We start from the raw sequence: 16,365 nt of genomic DNA, 5'->3' as shown, positions 1-16,365 counted from the left end.
GAGATAGAATAGTGAAAGGCTTTTTTGTTGATTTCTCTTTCTTTTTAGGATGGTATTTAGTCAGCAGCCATTGTCATGAATTCATGACTGGCCCTCAGGGCTCATTGGCTGCCCATCAGGTTCCCTTTCTTACTAGGCATTGCCATAAAGGACTTCCTCATTTATTTATGTATTCTCTCCCTCTGAAGTTATTCCTCAGAGTTTTGAGGGTGCAAAGGTGGGCAGGACAGGCGGATGATGGAGGCTGGAATTGCTGGTGAAGGAGAGAGTGAGAAAAAACCTTCCTCACCTAGCAGCTGATGGTGACCAGGGGCACTGACTGAGTTTGTGAGCCTAAGCGTTATGAAAATGTGATGATCTTTAAGAACAGAATCCTGAAAACAAACTGGAGGCCTTTCTGCCTTCCCTGTTCTTCAGCAGATCCTTCAAACTGTTCTTTATGCTCGAATACCTTCCTGCTGTTATAAACATATATTATAATATTGGCTTCTCGCAAAGTATTAAGGTAGGTATTACATAATGTTAGAAATGCTTTTTGCTGTGTGGATGTAGTTTTCTCTCTTTTTGGCAAGAATGTTAGCAAGTGTGAGCAAGTAAGAGAACCTCCAAGCGAGCAGAGGATGAGGCCCGAGGAGCTGCTGACCAACACTTTGTCCAGGGAACAAAAGGGCCCAAAGGCTGCTCTGCCCGGAGAACGGGCGGCCAGGAGGGTCCGAGAGCCGCTATCACCGCTCTGCCCGGGGGGCAAAGAGGCCAAAGCTGCAATCAGCCCTGACTGTCTGGAGAATTAAGAGATCCACCCCACCATCCACTCTTACCTAGCGGGCCCAACCCCAAGAATCAAAAGAAATAAAACCCCAAGGCAGAAGAATACGCATGCTCTAAAAAGGCGGACCCAAGGAGTGGCCATGCAGAACAGCTCCGGGAAAAGTTTGAATATGAATAGAGAACAGACAGTAAAAATGGTATAAAAAGGACTCACCTCGAGCATCAGGTGTGCTCTTGGCAGAGCACCAAGGCACCCGGCTGTTACCTCTTTGCTTTATTTTATGTGTCTCCTACTGTCTTTCTATTAAACCCTTTAAATTCTCACAGGAGAGCGAACCTCGTTTTTCACACTGCTGTAGTGCCCCTTCACTTCTGAGAGCGTGATCATCTTCTCCTCTCAGACCCTGTTCAGCCCACCAGAGTTGCTCTGTTAATGTGTAACCCCCCTTTTCCTTTGCTCAGGTGGTCTTTGGGTTTTGTCAGTAGCTTTTTCATTTGAACAAATTTAATCGTTTCCCCTTCGGTGCTTTTCTGGCTGATGTTTGATCTGTCTGCGATTATGAAATCTCCCTTGGGGGACACGCCTGCGAGGCTCTCATGGTTACAAACAGCCCTCCAGCCCAGGCGGGTGGAGAGAACAGAGTAAATACCTGCCCAAAAACCCTGCTGCAATGAGGGCTTCACCTGTGGGACCGGGGTATTTATAGCCTTGTCAGAGAACATCATAATTAGATGTGCCCACGGGGCAGCCTCAACCCAGAGCATTGTCACCGCTCGGGGACCCTGTTATTAGTCCCGTGTCTGGGTGTGGCTGTGAGCAGCAATCTGACACAGCAACACCTTGGGGAATTAAGGCACAATTCCTCTTTCGGGTGATTAGTTTGTCACCTGATGCTGATGCAGTTGTTGCCCTGTAGACTGAAATAGTTTGTTTTTTTTTAACAACAGGTGCTGTTTCCACATCAACGCAACCGAAGCTGCTGAGGAGGAACCATCTCGGTTTGATCTTTGTAAGCTGCTGGTGTTCAGCCTCCATGGACAGTTCTGTCAGTGCACTCGAACAAGGCTGCAAAGATAATGGTAAGATTCGTTTTGCAATCTGCCAACAAAAAAAGAGGTTTATAAAAAGACAAGTTCCCTCAGAGAACCTGTTCAGTTAAAGAGCTAAACACACCCATTTCTTGGTCAACATTTATTTTTTAAGCTAATGGAGATCTAGGTTTGTCTCAAACAGCAAAATTAGAGCTGAAACTGTCAGTTGAGAACTGAAGTCCAGCTCCGTATTGCCTGCCCTTGAGCCACTCCATGAATTCCAGTTAGAGGTAACAGAGAGGGACCCAGGGCTGTTGGACTCACAGGAGCTAACTGAGACTGAATAAAAAGTATTAATTAAACACCTGTTTAATTATGGAACTAGCAAGCTGATTGCTTCTGGGTCGCTGCTGTGTGTCATTTCAAAGAGCTGAAACTGATCTCCATGAGTTTTCACTGGGAGACTTTTATTAAAAGCATGGGAAGAAAAGGATAAGAGTTAAGAGATTTTTTTAGAATGGAAAGAGTTAAAATTCAATGTCAACAGTTTTCCTTCATTTCTTTTCCCTGGTGTTATGAAGTCCTTGTATAAGAAATCTTTTTCTTGACAGTTTTTTGGTATAAGCTGCTTGTGACTTGGGGGGGTGGTAGAGGGACAGTGGTTTTAATCAGTGTTCAGTTATTGGAAGGAACTTGTTCCCTTTAGGAAAAAAAAAAAAAAGAGAAAAGGTGGGAAAAAAAGAGAGAAGGTGGAAAACCCCCCTTTTTCTGCAGGAAGCAGACAAAGGATGTGTTTTTTCCTTGTTTGAAGATTAGCTATGGAGAGTTGCACATGTGGCCCCTGTTCTCAGGCCACTTGGAGCTGACAGACCTGTATGTGTGAGCTTTTCACCTCACAGAATTTGCTTTTCAGACCATGGGCTTGGTTTGGAGAAATGAGGGTTTGCCAGACCCTCATTAGGCAGGAGGCAAGAGGGAAGGGAACAAGGGTGGGCAAGTGGAGGAAACAGCAGGGAGGGGTGAAAACCAAAGCTTCTAGTTCTCAAAGGAGCTCTAGAAACCTGTTTTTCTTACTTTGAACTCACAAGCTTGAAGCAACTGTCTTTACTACTTATTAAGTTGAATTTCCATATTCAAATGAGCTCATTCCCTTTGACCTACTTTGGCCAGTTAAACTCTAGGCCAGTGCACAATGCAGAGAGGGGAGGAGCCTTCCCAAAGTATGAATTCCTTTATTGTTGTGAGGATCGGTCCTGTGTGTGTCTGCAGTGCCTGGGATGGACCCTGTAGCTGGAGCTAATGAACACTGGGCAGGACCCAGGGCACGGTTTGGATGGCAGGTCCTTGCAGCCCTCTCAGCTCCTGTCCTGTCCAGCACTCCCAACGTATTGTCCCTTATCTCTGCCTCCCCGAGCAGCCTGGATCAGTTACTCGGGTTCTGTGTGTCCAGCTCACCCATCTGTGTGTCATATTCCTTGCTGTCAGGCTGCCTTTCCTCACAGGCCTCATGTAATCCGAGCTGGGCACTCTTTCCAGAACCACACATCACTCCATGCCCATGGAATCAGTGCCTACCTGTGACATTCCACGGGAGCCAAGGGCAGAGCACGTGGGCTGGGTGGTTGCTACTGGTGTGGCTTCTCTGGGGCAGGAGAAGAAAAAAACTGAAGGTAGGCTTTTTGGATGGATCCTAATAAAGGTCTGGAGAATTCAGAAAGTTTCTGCTGAGCCATGCAGATGAGCAGAGGAGCTCTAATTAAAATACAGACCCTGTGTTGTTCTCAGAAACTGGGCAACATTCCCCATCTGAGCTCTGCCAGCAGATCTCAGTCCTGGACTTCAGCACCCACTGCTGCTCTGCTCCGTGAGACACCCACTCAGCTTGGCCAGCACAGCTCAATCTCTATCTGAAACATCTCATGCTGTTCCAATTCTGGGCCCTTTTGGAGCAGAAAATGCCATCTCTCTACTAAATGGTGCCAAATTGCTTAGTTTTGGCTGCAGAACTCATTCTCACTTGTCACCTAATGGGATACCTGGGGACTTCCATCTACGCTGTCAGCAACAGAGGAAGAATCATGTGCGTGCCCAGCCTCCTGCTAAGCCCCTGATTATATAGTGATGTGTTAATAACAAACACTCTTTCATGTCTTGGCAGTTGCAAACCTCTCCTCAGTAGTGCAGTACTTCAGAAGTAGAATCACATGGGAAATATGCAAGTCCCAGTTTTAAATAATTAGTATCAGCTTCTCTGGCAACTCTCTTCCCAGAATGAAAGTTGGGAAGAGTCTGAAGCTGCCAGGTGCCAGTCGTGTGGATGTTCTGCAGAATCTGAACCACGTTGGAGAGATTTGCCATTGCAGAAGTGTTTCTGCACAGAGAATCTCTCTCCCTCCCTCCCTCCCAGGTTATGAATCTGCCTTTCTTGGAGACCTTGCCACCTCCCAGCTTTTGAGAGCTCAGCAGTGGGAGGTAGAACTGTTTCTATCTTGCCTGAGACACCAGGGCTGGAGCTGGCATCATCCATGTCCAAATTTATGCATTTCTTTCAATTGGAGCCAAATTGCTGGATTTTGCAGTGCTGTTTGCTCACACCCTGTGGTGCCCAGCCTGGCTTCCAGAAAATCCACAGGAACTGGAGCAGGCGTGAGCCACCACCTGTGCTGGTGAACACCCCGAGCAATCAGAGGTGGTGGCAGTGACTGCTGAGCTGCTTGTTTCTGGAGCAAAATGGTCCAGATCAATAGAGATAGAACAACTGAAATTTGTGGGAAGAAGACAGGTTAGGAAATTATCCTCAGGAAGTGAGAAACTTTGGTAGGAAGGTGTTTTGACTGCATTTCCAGTCTGGCTCCTGTGGGACTCCAGCTGCAGCACTGTCAGGTGCTGAGAGCTGCAGCTCCCTGTTTATCTGTAGGGTGTGGCCCTGTAAACATGAGAGTGATTAGATATGTTAGGGGTGTGTTGCCTGCTGTTCAGAAGAAAGGATGGGTGTATGTGAGCAGAGCAGTGCTCCAAGTGTTTTCAGCTTGGCAAGGTAGAAGATGGATGACAGATGCTCAATCTTATCTCTGGGAAGGAACTCTGAAATCCAAACTCAAATTATTCTGCAGTCCCCTCCATCCATCCAATTTGCATACCCATTGGTGAGTGTTCTGTGGGTTGTATCTCATTGTAAATACTTTGGATTCCATATTATAGTTGCTATTATTTATATTCACATCATTTCAGCACTAACGGCAGTGCCAGCGTTGTTGGGAGTGAATGTGCCTTGAAATGTTTGGTGCCTACTGAACCTGACCTAATTCCTGTGATACAAAAGGCATTGCTAAAACCTCATCATTACCTCAAACTAACAAACTGGTGTAGTACAACCCCACCAGCAAAATTACATGCCCACAGGGCAACCTTTATTTCTGTTGATACCTTAGGTTTTAACTTTTATATTTTTGAAATCCTGTACTGCCTAGTGGGTAACTGAAGTTCGTGTGGCCTGTTAGCTGTTGTTCTCTCATGCTGGTTAGACATAACAAGGTTTTTAGGTAGCCACTCAAGGCATCACTGTTACTGTTGCAGAAAGCTCCCAAAAGCTGGATCCTGGAGAAACCTCTGATTTGCAGCCTTTAAGGCTGGAGTTGAAGCCCTTGCTGTGGCAGAGGACTATGGAAGAAGGATTTAGGCAGGGCCGGAGAGGTGAGAATAGAGTAGCCAAGTGTTTGCTGTGCTGTAGGGTCTGTCAGCTTGCAGAGCTGTATTTGGGGGCTTCTGAGGGCACTTTGCAAGGGACAGGACAGCCTCAGGTCAGATTTCCGTGAGCAGGGGAGAGGGAAAAGGCTTTATGGCTGACAGGAGCCCCACAGTTTTACCAGCAAAAATGCACTGGAGCTCTCAGCGTGAGCATAACCTGTTCCTGTTCTCCCTTAGTGTGTGTCCCATGCATGTCTGGAATAGCCAGTCTGGGTCGTGGGCGCGGGGCTGTGTGTCCGTGGGGAGTGGTTCTCTCCCACTGGCTCAGCTGCCATTTTGCCTCTCCAGTCACCCACAACAGTGTGGGAGAATCGCTCAGGGTGGGGGCAGCGTGAGGTGACATCAGCTGCTCATCCTCGGGGATCCTGCCTTACAGATCACGTCACTTCCCACAGAGCAGCAGCAGGGCCACCTCTGCTCCACCTCCTGATCCCTGTCTCTTCCTTAGCACCTTCCAGGCTGTGCCACAGCTCCAGGAGCTGCAGAATGTGCAGCCAGGTGCACAGTCCTGCTCTCTTGGGGGCGGCTGATCTGGATAAGGATGTGCCTTATGCACTACTGTAAGCTGGGTGTATTTTAACATGCCAGCTGAAGCCCTGAATCAGGCTTTGCAGTGAATGTGTGTATTGGTGTTCTGAGAGGCAGTTGTTTGAGAATGTCACCGCTGAGACTGCCAAACCTATTTGTGTATTTCATAGCTCATACTGTAAACTGCTCACACACCCCCCGGGTTGTGCATTAACAGACACAGCTCATAAATAGCACTGCCTGGCAAAGCTGTCAGCTCTAGATCTGTCCACAGAGGTTTGGGCCGCGAAATTTGCTGTGAAAAAGGTGTCCCTGGTATTTTCTTTCTGTGTGAATGCAGGAAGCATAGGACATGGAATGCTTGGTGTTAAATGAGACCAGAGCTAGTGGTTGTGGCTGCACGTGGAACCAGATTTGTCTAAGTTGGTAAAAGAAGTCTCTAACCTCTTCCATAAAGAGACAACAAGCAGAGATATAGAAACGTGGTTGAGAAAAGTGATGCACAGTCAGAACAACCAGAATATGTTTTATAAAATAAAGAGGGGGTGGAGAAGCAAAGGGGTGCTAAAACTGGTTGTGTGGGGAAGGGCTTGAATACATCTCAAAGAAAGTATCTTATGATCTTGAAATGAGGCTGTAAGACAATGGAAAACCACAGAAATCCAGAAGACAGTAGGTCCTTTTATAAGTATTTGAGGTCTGTTTTTTCTTATGTGAATGTATAGATATTGCTGAGGCTTTGTGAGCATGAAATTCCTTTTTCCTTTGTAGTTCTGTGGCACTTCTAAGTCTTGTGAGGATGTCTTGCCTCTAGGCTGGGCATCACGCATGACAAGTACTAACCGAAAGAGATCAAAGGGAAACCCAGGTGGATTCCCAGGGAAATTGCTGGGTGATCAACCAGCTCAGGCTCCAGAGACTGCCTTTTGCAAGTGTGCATGTGATTTACTCTGTCTTCATTCCCTGAGCTCAGACTATGCTTTGTTAGTGCTGCACAGCTACTAGTGCTGCTTCCCTGCAGCGTCCTTAGGCTACTTGGGGTGAGGGGGTGGTTGATCCCTGCCTCAGAGCACAGCACATCTCCTGTAGAAACGGCTGGTGGGCACTGATGGACCACGGCCTTGTGCTCTGGAAGACAAGGGGCTAAAGAGAAGAGAGAAGGCACTGGAAGCCTCTCCATGGTGGACATACTGAGAAAGACTCCTCCTCCATCATCTTGTACAGAAGGAAACAAACCAATGCTTCTCTACTTCTGCTGCTCTCTGGATTTCAGAAAGGACTGCTGTGGCATTTTCCGCCTCAGAAGAGGCCAAGACAGACCGTCACTTTATTCCTTCCCCTTCTCCTCTAGCTGAAACATCCCACTGCAGAAGACCTCAGCAGCGAGTGACTGCTCCATCTGCTGTCTGGAGGAGGTCATTCATCTCCAAAGGGAACAACAGACTTTCAGTGATTCCTCCTGAGGAATCAGCCACTGACAGAACATTGTCCTTAGCCAAACTCAGGCTTACAAGGACAGTTTTAGTTGCTCGTTAACCTCAAAAACTATACAGTATAAAAAGTAACCAGGAAAGAACAATCTGTTGATCTGGACCAGACTCTGTACAAGGAAGAGTTGACTAAAAAGGAACCCTTCAGCTCCAGAGCATTGCTGTAGAGGGCTGTGAATTCCTTCATATCTAGAGGGTGAGCAGGGAGGGATGGCTCTCCCTTTCCCAGGTATCTCACTGTTCCAGAGGTGGGATAGTGGCCCGTGGGAGTCTGCACATGCTGTGACTGTCTTGTGTCCTGCTCTGGAGGGGAGAGGTGTTACTGAGCTTGGTTTTCACTTCACGTGGAGTGCTGAGGTGCCAAATATGGAGGTGTGTGAGGAAGCCTTTCCCAAACAAAGCTCCCTTACAGGAAAAGAGCTGATAATCTTTGGAGTCTGCTGTGGATTTAGCACTTAGCTGGCAGTTGAAGGTGAGAAAGACAGGTCTGGGCAGCTGCACAGGACATGGGGCTGGGAAAGGGCACAGCTATGCCCTGAGCACCTGATGAGCAGGCTTTGAGATTGTCCAAGGAACTGTGCTACCAGATGAGGAGCAGGAGCCCGTGGACAGCTGCATTTGCAGCCTGCTCCTGTCTCTGTCGAGACACAGGTGCTGAGATGCTTCTCACTGCTGGGCTCTTGAGCTTTCAGCTGGGCACCCATCCAGCCATCCATCACTCCTTGGATCTGGTTCATGGGAAACCAAATCTGATCTGAGGGTTGCCACTGCAGTGGAGATATCAAACAGACACCTGGCATTTAATACAAACTGAGGGAAATTGGGGCTGAAAATAGAACTGGGCAGTGCCTTGAGTGCTTTGAAGTCTGTGCTGGGGCTTCTGCCTGGGGTCATGGCCCTGTGGATCAGCTCAAGGCAGAACCAGCTGCTTGGGTGTAACTGTGGAAAAATTGATGTGAGGCAGCTCAGAACCTCAGGTGAATTGGAAGCCAGTGGAGGGATTTTCTTTTTTCCCCAGGATTTGATCACATGAGGAACAATGGAGCGAGCGCTTCCGCACTTTGTGGTACGACTGACAGATAGTGCAGGGGAGGCGAGACTGGCTTTGTTTTCAGCTGTGAAACCCAGGAAGGGATATGTTCTTTGTGAATTAATTAATCTGGAGAAAAGGCAGTTTAACTATTTGACAAAAGATTCATTTCCACCCACTTCCCAGCTGGCAGCTTAGCCATGGACTGTCAGATTTCCATCAGCCTCCAACGTTCCGACTGAAATAACAATTTTTGCTTGGCAGGGCAGAGAGTAACAGTTGTGAGCCCTGTGCTGCTCATGGGTAACAGGTAAGGGAGGTAGGACAAGGTTCTGCCCTGCTCCAGGCAGGGCTGGTTGGTGCTGCATGGCCTGTTTGGCAGATGCCATGAGCAGGAGCTGAAGTTGAATCCCTCTGAGCAGGGATTTTAGTTTGTTTCCTAGGCTAGCAGGTTTCAGGGATTCTGCTCTTGACCTTGTTGTGAAAGGGGGGAATGACACTGTCCTTCACCCCACGGGAAGGATTTTCCGCGTGGGTTATTCAGTGTCAGCAGCACAGCAAGCAGGGAGGAGTGGGAGTCAGTGCAGTGCCCAGTGACATTCTCAGACAGACACAGAGACATCTTCAAGACAGAAGCTGAAGGAAATCATAATCACAAAGCCACCAGTCTGCTAACAAGAGCTGGGGGAGTATGAAACCTCAAATGAAATCCTAGTTTGTAATAGCACACAGCAGATACCTGCTGGATTCCCGAGGTTGGGACTTGGCCCAGGAAAGGTGTGTGCTGCCAGTTCAGGGGCTGTTGGGGTGTAAAAATGCCAGATTCCTTCCAAATATTTGCAAGCCTTGAGCCAGCCCTACCAAAGAGACAACCATTAGGGAGACATTTACATCCACATGACACACCCACAGCAGGTCTTACCCCTCAGTGATAGAGGTGACCGTGTCACCTGTTGCCAGTCAATGGAGTGGCAGCAGAGCAGTGGCTTTCCTGTGCATGTCGCTGCTATCAGCAGAGCAAAGATGTCTCTAAATAGCACAGGAATGTTTAACAATTGTGGTCTCATGTGAAAAGTTCAAGCTGTATTTCAAGGACAGAAGGTCTTCTAGGAAGGAAGAGATCAAATCCCCAAGGAGCAGTTGGAAAATGCCACTGTGAGTGCCCCCCAAATGCCTTCAGCACGTTCTGCTGAAGTGACACGCTGCAGCTTGTGTTCGTGTGATGAGGAAAGGACACAAGGGTACAGAGCTGGGACCCTGGGCAACCTCACACATCATAAATATCACAAGCTAATGGCAAAACGAGATCTTTATTCTGCATAAAAGAAAATGCAGAAAAAGAGGGTATCAGCCAAACTTTGTGTGCAGTTAGCAGGAATCTGAGAACAAATTGTGCAAGACGCACAGTTGTGAATATTTGCTGCTCTGTCAAGATTGAGGGCTCCTGAGAAGTCTCAGTGCCTGCGGAGATTTAAACAAGCTACTGCAGCCCCTGCAAAGACTGGCCTGGGAGTTGCACAGTGGGAGACTCAGATGAGGTGTTTCTGGGAAGGTTGGAAGGACAAAGCAAGGAGAAGGATCTGTGTATCTCAGACAAGACTGACCTAAGCCCAGTGAATCCAGATCTGTTCATCCCTCAGCTGCCTAAAAGCAGAAAATGCTTTTTAAAGATTCCTTTCGTCAGTTCTGGCATTTTGATTTTCATCTGCAATGTTGCCCTGGAGGCATGAACTACAAACTTCAGTCCCTGCAAAGCTGGGGCTCTGCAAGTGCCCTCACATTCGTGGGATTCACTTCTTTGCTGGAGTAACAGGCGGTGTGAGCTCGGGAGGGAGCCGTGGGCAGTGCGGTGGGGTTGGAGCCTGCCCGGGTCAAAGTGAGTGAGGAGCTGTGAGCACTGACAGGGCTTCAGCCAGGAGAGCTCTGTCAGGACAGTGTCACTGTCACCCCCCTGAGGTTAATGCTGTGGTGCCAGTCCAGCAGCTGGGGTGATCACAAATAAAGTGGAGACAGAGTGAACAGAGGGGAATCTTTGGGGCTCGCAGAGCTGGATGTGGCACCCTGGCACAATGTTTGATGCCAGGGTGGGTGTATATGGTCAGTGATGGAGTCAGGGGCATGGGGACCTTGCCCATGTCTGCTTTGGATTCGATCTGTTCCTTACCTAGAGCACCAAAAGGGGCATTTCCTCACATTGGTGTCTGCACACCCTGAAGCTGGTGCTCTCGATGTTACCATAGCCAGCAGTGGTGGAAGACCCAAGACAAAGCAGAGAAGCACTAAGAGAACCCAAATTCTCTATCACCAGCACACAAAAGAGCATGTGGAACTACCACCAGGAGATCCTGCCAGTGTTACACTGCTCTTTGTGGACACGTGGGACCCAGCAGAATCCACCGAGCAGTTAAATTCTTGCTCGTATGTTTTGCTGACACCAAAAATACACACAGTCACTGCAGGTGTGGGACAAATGAGACTTGGAGCACAGGGATATGTGCAGGGATGTGCTCAGCAGCAGCAGGAGGAACACAGACCTGCTGCCTGCCATGGAGCATGGAGCAGAGTCCCAGCCCTGTTACAACCCCATGTGAGCCACCCTCCTGTCACCACAGGGCTGCTTGCACTCACCCCATCTGACCTCCCACACAGCACACACAGGAGTTTTCACAATGGCACCAAAAGAAGGAAGAACCTTCCCAAGCCTGGAGAAAATCCCTTTGGTGCCAAACCCACTGAGGTCAGGGCAAATGAAGGCTGGTGTTGCAAGGGATGTCTTGGCTGGGCAGATCTGTGAGGACATGTAACGCGATGTGAGAGACATGACGGTTATTTCTGCTGTCTCAGATGGATGTGGCAGGAAGGAATTTTGCAAAAACCCACTTCCCAGCAGCAGGTGCTGGTGCATGAGCCAGGGTAGGGCCTGAGGACACATCTGGCCAGATGCTGCGAGTGCCCACACTGGGGAGAGCAGGTCTGGGACACGGCACAGCGCTGCTACTTCTTGCTCAGAGGGAGCCCTGGGCTTCTCATTTGCTTTTGGGCCAAATGAAATGTTCTGGTCAATTGAAATCCCATTTTATTTCGTTTGTCATTTTTTCTGCTGACTTTTTTCCAGGAACTGCAGTGTGGTGCTGAATGTCCTGTGGGTGTAGCTGGGTCTGGCTCTGACACTGGAGCCTCCTGCAGTCCCTTGCACTGAGGAAGGGCAGGAGTGTTTCCAATTTTCATGGCAGCCAGGAAGCCTTTGCTTCCTGGGAGTGGTGTTCCCTGGGGGAAGGTTGACTTCTCCAGCACATTGCTCTCCTGACAGGGTGGAAGCACTCAGCCAGGCCTGGCATCATCTCTTCTCTGTATCTAATGAAGGGGCTGAAGCCCTTTCTGGATCTCCTGGGGATGGGACATCTCATTTTCACCCACTTGGAAAGGAAAATGGCAACTGTGGATCAGGTTTATTTGTTCTGTCTGTGCAATGTATCTGTATTCATGAAGCTCCTTTATTCAGATCCTTGGCTCCCAGTGCTAGGAGCAGTAACTTGTCCTTCAAAATGATAATAGTCCCAAGCAAACTCCCTACAGAGACAAAACTTGTCATTGCTTTGCCTTTGGCTTTGCAAGTATCTCGTGTTTCTCCTCCTAATGTGCTGCGCTGATGGGTCTGGTGTGAGGTCTGCAGTGTGAGCATGGAGATGCCCGGAGCACAGTGCCCAGGGCAGCGTGGGACAGGAGCAGCTGCTGAGAGAGGCTGTACAAAACCTCTGTGATGGTGGTACGAGAACAAACCAGGGAGTTTTTAGCTGCTCGACGCCAAAAGGTGCAGCCAGACCTCATGTGATGAGCAGAGACCGTGTCCAAGAGAGGGATAACGGCTTTATTCCACACTCCTCTGGCAGATGCCAAACTCAGGCCCTCAGCAAAGCCTCTGTGAACCTCCTCACCTTTATGTGAAGTGCCCAGCGTTGCTGGAAAGCGGTAGGCAAAGACTTCTGCCTCTCTCCGCTCACCAGAATCCCTCAAGGCGCAGAGAAGTCGCTGCTGGTTTGGGTGGTGCCGGGGTTCGCCCTTGCTGGGCGATACCTGACCGCCCGTGTGCCTGTCCGGGGGCCGGGCCTGCCGGGCAGGGCAGGGCAGGGCAGCCCCGGAGCGCTGCGGGTGCCGGCGGCGGGGGTGCCCCGGTGCCGCGGGAGAGGGCGCTGCGGGCCCGCGCTGCGCAGCCCGGGCTGGGCACGGGGAAGCGCCGGGGAACCTCCGAGCGCTGCGATCGCAGCCCTCGGCAGGGAAATGCTGCTGGAAACTTCACCCAACCCAGCCCGGGGAGGGGAGGGGCAGATCCTCACTATCCGCGTGTGAATTATATTGTATTTAGTGCAGGGGTGTCTCTGCCTTGAAGGGTGTTTTAATGGATTATTGCACTTTCGAGTTCAGCTGCTGCTCACCAGAAAGGATGGTGGGGTTTGATTCGTACCGTCAGATATCTTTTCCCCCTTCTTGTTCTGTTTTGGTTGTGCCCGCAATATATCCAGTCCTGAATGCTGTCACTAGAAAGGGATGTTAAAAGTGGTCCGAATCTACATCAGAAAAGGTATGTCGTGTCACAGGCATCCGTTCTCTTCCCATTTCCATGGAAACATGGACTTCGGTGGTGTCAGGCAGAGCATCCCGGCAGGATGTAGTGGACTCTCTCCAGGAGGGCCTGCTGGCAGCAGCACACAGAAATGTGCCTTGGTCTCTTCAGGTTTGGAAAGCCCAGGTAGTCTGGTCCTTTAGAGTAACAGCACTCGAGAGATCGCATCAGAAACGACAGCTGCGACAAATATTTAACTCCCTACTTCCCCCTTCCCACCCTGCCCTTCCGCATCCCAGTGCCCCGTCCAGTCCCGCAGAGAGCACTGCACACCACAGGCTCCGGTTTTTAATTTCCTGGGGGGGACAAGGGGTGGAGAGCACATCTTGTGGCGGCTGACAGGCTTTTTGTTCTGCGCCAGTCCTTTTATTAACCCCCCGCTAGATCATTCGCTGTCTGTGCTGAGCTGCCCCCGCTGCGATGGTGATGAGAGTGTTTGTAGCAGCAGGGCTGCCGGGGGGGATTACGGGGATCCCGCGGACCGGAGCGAGGGGCCGGGCACCGGGACACAGATTGCTGCCGCAGCCTCGCCTCCATCTGCCCCCGCCTCGCCCGAGACACCTCTCATGGTCCCCGCGGCGACAGCAGTTGTGTGTCTGATCCCCCCGTGGCCATCCCGCACCTCCCGTGTCCCGCCCGGAAAGGGGGTGGGGGCCGGCGGGGGGGCCTGTTGCACATGGATAGGGATAGGGTGGAGGCGACGGCCAGAGCATCATCTGCTGTCCACACCCTGCCATCCCACAGCCTCACCCAGCCCCTTTGATTTATCGTAGATCTTAAGCAAAAGCAAGTGTTTCCACTCAATAATCTTGCCCAATTCCTCTTCTGTATTTAGGGCCTCAATTCCGTAAAACATTTATCCCAGACATGGGACTGCGCAGTTTATGGGAGGAATTGAGATCTTTCTGAGCAGTTGCTTCCTTTTCCTTTTGGATCAGACTGCTGTTGGTGGTTGATTATTCAAACAAATTAATTTGGGATGCATACACAAGTTCTAATTAGCTGCAATTATTCACTTATTTCCCCCCTGCTTCCCTCCTACATCGCCAGAAATTAAAAAAATATCACCCTAACACAGTGTGCCCTACAATAATTATCCCCCGGGCCAATCCTGAACCTCTCAATCTACGATCAATACCTTCATCTGTCAGCCACAATTAATTAAACACAATCCCACTTCCAGGGCTTTGATTCATATCGCTCCAGAACAGCTTACTGGGTATTATAATCCAGACTGATGCTAATGCTGTCCTCAAGTGGAAGGGAGGGACTGACTGAGATATCAACCCCCGATTTCATTAAAAGCCAAGTGATAGAAGGGCTCTCGTTGTGAGGTGAGCGATGAGTTGGTGGGACTGTATTCTCCTCTAGAGCCCTGCTGCTTCCCAGGGGTACAATGCTGCTGGAATGAGGCTGGGGCAAGGCTGTTGCTCTGGGTGGGGAAGGGAAGCTGAGTTAGACCAGCATGATGGTTTTGCTGTCCGTGCTGTCTGTGTGAGTGTGTTCTGTTCTACAGAGGCTTCTTTTTTCGGACAGTGGTTGGGATTTTGGAATTTGATACATTTTTGAACAGTAATTCAATATCCAAAGGCTGTTTAGAGCTTCCCGACAATGGTCTGTGGTGGTCTAAGCCAGAGCTCCAGAGATGCTATAACAAAGCTCTTAAAAACAGTAAAATTGTTTTTCTTGAGATTCTTCTGGTGCTTTTAATAACCCTCTGTTCTACACATGGAGTGGTAAAAGCAAAGAGGGATGTAGGGCCAAGCCACATAGGAATTGGATCCAAGATTCATGGCTCCCTCCCCTCTCTGCTGTCTCCCTCAGATAGGCAAGGAGGTCAGACCTAAAAGCGGTGATTTGAATCTATTCCAGGTCTTAAACCTGAGAGCCCATTCCCTTTTTGCTGATGCTGGCCATGTGTCTCAGCCAGCATCCTCTCCTAGGATTGCAGCCTTCACATTCCTTTTTTACTCTGATTCAGAGTCAGGCGCTCTCCTTCCCTGATGCCTGTTCCTTGCACCTTCACCCTCAGGACTTCAAAAGCCTCAGATCCAACATCCAGGAGCCTGGAGGCAGCTCCTGTTATCCACAAAGGGCAGGCAGCTCAGCAAATCTTCAGACGATAAGAGAGAATGATTTCCAACTTTGAGCCACCTGGAATAAAGTGGAGTTGATGATGTTGCAGGGAGTCGTGACCCCAGGACTGGGAACAGCAAATCTAACTATGTTTGAGCTCTCCAGTAGCCCTCAGTGTCCAGTTTCATCAGTGCAACTGTCTGGGGGTTTCCAGGACATCTTCCAAATGACAGATGTGTTTTGTTTTCTGCCCTTGTAGGACAAATGACTTCGGAGCCATAATCAAAGGGGAATAGGCAGGCGCTGTAGGTCAGCTCGGGATTTGTGCCGGCTCTGTTGGAGGAGAGCCCAGTGTTTGCACAGAACAAGCAGGAGCCTGTTTCCAGGGCTGGAAATGTTACACTTGGCCGTCCCAGCAAAATTTACACCTCGGTGGTACATAATGGAGGCAGAAAGGTATGGAAAACCTTCCCCTCTGCCCATGTCCAGGGTCAGCAGGGACAGCAGGGGCCCAGAACTGCAGCAGCCTTGCGTGAGGGAGCTGCCGGGCAAACCACAGCCTTCACTTGAATTTGGGAGTTCATTCCAGTTCAGTGAGGCAAGGGATATTTCCATGCCTGCTCTCCACACAGGGCTCTGCTGTTTGAGCTGCACCAACAAGCCTGTTGCATCCAGAAATGATTAAAGCCTGAACGTTTCCTAGGCAAATTCTGTAAGTTCGATAGGACATTCAATTAGGGAAGAGGAATGAGAGCACGCAGTGTGCTGGGAGCTGAGCCTGCCTCTCTGACAGACCTCACTGAGAACTCACAGTGGCTTTGTAGGGAGGAACAACCACCATGTGAAACTTGGAAAATAAATAATTAGTTGGGATTTTGCTGCCTGTCTTTTCCCAAAGCCCTGGTTCCCACCTTCTGATGAGGATCAGAAAGCTGTTGCTTTATCTGCACTTTAAGCTTCAGCTTGTAAATAGCAAAATCTCTGTGATCAGAATGATTTTAGGTACAATGAAGCCAAAAAAATGCCAATTTCTCTGCTATCCACCTAAGAAAATGGAGTGATGGGTTTGTAGT

At 49.5% G+C, this 16,365-nt stretch overlaps 1 long non-coding RNA gene across 1 annotated transcript in view; it reads left to right on the top strand.

Annotated features, from left to right (window-relative positions):
• The window catches only part of LOC116450376, a 104,636-nt gene that overhangs the window by 1,122 nt on the left and 87,149 nt on the right, over positions 1-16,365 (top strand). The window contains exon 2 of the long non-coding RNA XR_004242775.1: positions 1,717-1,848. This is a non-coding gene — a long non-coding RNA (uncharacterized LOC116450376). The remainder of the gene's footprint in view (positions 1-1,716; positions 1,849-16,365) is intronic.

The sequence above is a fragment of the Corvus moneduloides genome, chromosome 13 (genome assembly GCF_009650955.1).
Source record: "Corvus moneduloides isolate bCorMon1 chromosome 13, bCorMon1.pri, whole genome shotgun sequence".
In the NCBI taxonomy this organism is placed as follows: Eukaryota; Metazoa; Chordata; class Aves; order Passeriformes; family Corvidae; genus Corvus; species Corvus moneduloides.
The sequence above is the reverse complement of the archived record's forward strand: the minus strand, read 5'-3'. Positions and strand labels throughout refer to the sequence as shown.